At 32.9% G+C, this 3,597-nt stretch overlaps 1 pseudogene; it reads left to right on the top strand.

Annotated features, from left to right (window-relative positions):
• The first annotated feature begins 1,241 nt into the window (after positions 1 to 1,241).
• LOC149198315 (CBS domain-containing protein CBSX3, mitochondrial pseudogene) lies at positions 1,242 to 1,892 on the top strand (annotated as a pseudogene).
• Positions 1,893 to 3,597: the final 1,705 nt, after the last annotated feature.

Genomic DNA, 3,597 nt, shown 5'->3' with positions numbered 1-3,597 from the left:
TCTATTTAATTACCAATTACCAAATGGATTAACATTTGGTTTATAACATTGGAGTTTGTAACACTGAATAATGGTAGTTACTAAATAATCAATTAAAAAGATATAGAATCTTGTTTCAATAATTGTAATATTTGATTATTAAAATGATTAAATGAGTATGATATTTTATTTTATAAAGTTAAATAGGTGGAATCTGAAATTTAATATGAAAATTGGATATTTTAAAATTTCTAAAATGACTTAAATGCATAATATGGCTGTACAGTTTATTTAATTACCAAATATTTGTAAAATTCATTTAATTGTTAATGAGTTTAAAATTTATATCCCATTGTTAATTTAGGTTTTAAAATTTATATGTAATTATAACTATAAAATTTATGAAATGACTTAATGGGATTTATACCATTTAAAGTTTGCTCTATAGCATTGGGGTTTATAGTTTACATCTAGTTTATAAATAATTAATTAAATTAATATAAACTTTGATATTTTAAAATTATAGAATTATGTTAGATTATTAAAATAATTAAATAAATATCAAATTTTATTTTTTGAAATTTGATATTTAAATATTATTAAAATAGCTTAAATGCATGATAGGGTTCTATAATCTATTTAATTGTTGGGAGCATTGAAACATATTAAGTATGAAATAGTACATTGAAATATATTAGGTGACACTTTCTTTTTTTAAAGTTACTAGATTATATATAATATATTAGGTGACACTTTGTTTTTTAAAAGTTACTGGATTATATATATATATATATATATATATATATATATATATGACATCGGATGACAAATTCTTTGAAGAAGTTACTGGATTATATGGGGATACTTTTGATAAGTAAATGGAAACGATAATTTCTTTCGCTTTGAAGAACTTACTGGATTGTATGTGGATGCTCTTGATAAACAAGGAGGGTTTCTATGCAACAAGTCCCTGCCTGGGGAGAAGTGTACAACCCAAGCAGGAAGTGTACGAATTCACCAAAGTTTTTTGGCAAGTTCCAGAGTCCAGAAGTACACAGTTTCTGCATCCATAGTTTGACCATCTAGAACTTAATTAGTTTCATGTTGCGCTATTTTTTCAAGTTATAAGGTAAAGATCAGGGCCAAGTTAAAGTATTTGCAGGTATAAATCATATTTAAGCTATCTCACCAGAGAGGACGAGTCTCTCACACATTTGGAAGAACATAGATTTGATGCTCTTCTAGCGTTATCTTAAGTTAAAATGCAAGGTGCACTTCGAGCAATTCAATTTCGTGAAGGTAGCTTTAAGAAATTAATTTTGCAACATGTTCGTGTTGTTGAACCATCATTTAGATCTAATATTATAGCTCGTTACGACTTTGTTTCTAGTGCTCATTTGGAAGAACATGGTTTGAGAGCACAACAATTGTAAACATTTTGAAAGGAAAGGGAAAGAGTGTCGATGGATCTTGGTTGTGGTGCACTACAGAAGACACAATGTATGATGCAGTGAAGTCTATGACTCAGCACAATGTAGGAGCATTGTTGGTTGTAAAGCCAACAAAGGAGAAATCAATTGCAAGGATTATCACAGAAAGAGATTATCTCAGAAAGATAATTGTACAGGGAAGATCTTCGAAAACAACCAAAGTTGGGGATATCGTGACTGAGGAAAATAAGTAGTAACTTCTGATACAAAGGTATTGAAGGCAATGCAACTTATGACAAACAATCGTATCAGGCATATCCCTATTTTCGAGGGAAAAAACATGCTAAGAATGGTAGATCAATAGGAGATGTCGTTCGAGCAGTGGTAGATGAGCATCGAGAGGAACTGAAGCACTTGAATGCATTCAACCAAGGTGGATATTACATGATGATGAAAACTTTGAAGGACAGGTTCAACCTGTGATTAGGCGGAGTCTTCTGCTTAGCCTTGCAGTGTGAAAAAAGGGTGCTTTTGTTGTATAGTTGGTGAGTTCCGGATGTTTGGCGTGTTTAACTAATTATTAATCACATCTTTTCACATTGAATGCAGACAATCTAATAAAGTGAGAACTCTTGAACTAGTTTTTTAGAACTTGCAGAAGTACATATTTTATAAATGTTTGTATATTGATGGAAAGTGGTAGTAATATAAGTGTTTTTGATGTTGAAAAAAAATATTTAAGCTAAATAATTTAAATATAAACAAATTTGGTGATCGCCTAAGTTTTTTCAAGTTATAAATATTAGCATTTAGCGAGAGAAATTTGGTAAAGATCAGGGCCAAGTTAAATTATTTGAAAGTATAAATCATATTTAAGCTAAACAATTTAAATATAAGCAAATTTGGTGACCGGTTGTGTAACTAAGAGTGAGTTTTGGATATCTATTATTGTAATATCTTGAACCTGTTTTTACAGGATGGAAGCTACCTCCTATGATCACCTTCTAACTAGCTGCTCGATTTAGGACTGACTAGTTATTTGAGCAAGCAATGGCAGAGTAGGTGAGTTAGTCTAGTCCTTGAGTAGAGCTAGTCCCGTGAGTAGAGCTAGTGAAAGTCAGAAAGACGTTCAACTCAAGCGTCTTAGGGAAATCAATCTTGTCGCTAGTGAAGTTGCGGGTGCTATGACTCTTGGTCTCATCGTAGAAAGTGTTTCTTGCTTTCCGGTAGTCTTAGTCAAATTCTTCTTTCTTCACTCAGTTTAGATTTGAATCCGAAGGTTCATAAACCAAAGCTACATTACATATTAAAGCAGCCTCATCTCAATCTACGACATACATTTCATATTAAAGCAATAAGCTTCTGCGAAGAACTTATATGAATGCATGGTATTTTCTACTTCTGCAACGTTGGAAATAGCAATGTGTAAATGGTGATGGGTAATTGTATTTGTAACGGGTTGAAGCAATATTGCAACATGGAGAAGGCACGCCATACTAGATGTTGTAGCCACGAATCGCGTGTTTCAGACGGAGAGAACTCAAAAAATGTTCAGGAGATCAAGGTGATAATTTCTTCAAAACAATTAGCTGAACTATTGTCTCAAAGCCATGGAGAGGCTTTAGCGTCATTTCTATTGGAAAAGCTTCGAACAGGAGGAGTTACTCGTGTTCGTATAAATGCAAAAAAGGTTGCAGCTCATTCTACATGAAGCTCGTCACTCAAAGACATCTGCAAAGTGTGCACAAAAGAATAAATTTATCGTGGACAAAAATGTGGCTTATATTGGTCATTATTACATGTGTCGTATTCAGCGTCTCAATATTGCTCCATACTCCCATTAAATTGATGAGATCCTAAGAGGTCTGTATGTGGGCTCACTGTTTCGACCACTTGAAAGGCGTCGAGCGGGTGATGAATGGGTGTAGATATAGCCAGTGTGAAAGCCATCTTAGCCCTTGCATGTGTTACCTATAAAAGTCAATATAATAATCATATTAATTACATGGTCTTCAGGGTATACTTAATTAAGCAGGTATTAAGTAACATGTAGTATACCTAGGGGGGATAGTATGGGATACAGAGGGAGGTATCCAAGGGAATAATGTAATAATGGGATGGACCACAGTAATAAATAAGGTGGTTAACCCGTATCATGTAAGGGACCACAGGTAGTTAGCAATAATGT

The sequence above is a fragment of the Pinus tabuliformis genome, chromosome 2_2 (assembly GCF_031772625.1).
Source record: "Pinus tabuliformis cultivar Carrire ecotype Pingquan chromosome 2_2, CPIR1, whole genome shotgun sequence".
Lineage (NCBI taxonomy): Eukaryota > Viridiplantae > Streptophyta > Pinopsida > Pinales > Pinaceae > Pinus > Pinus tabuliformis.
This window is presented reverse-complemented; position numbering and strand designations above follow the sequence as displayed.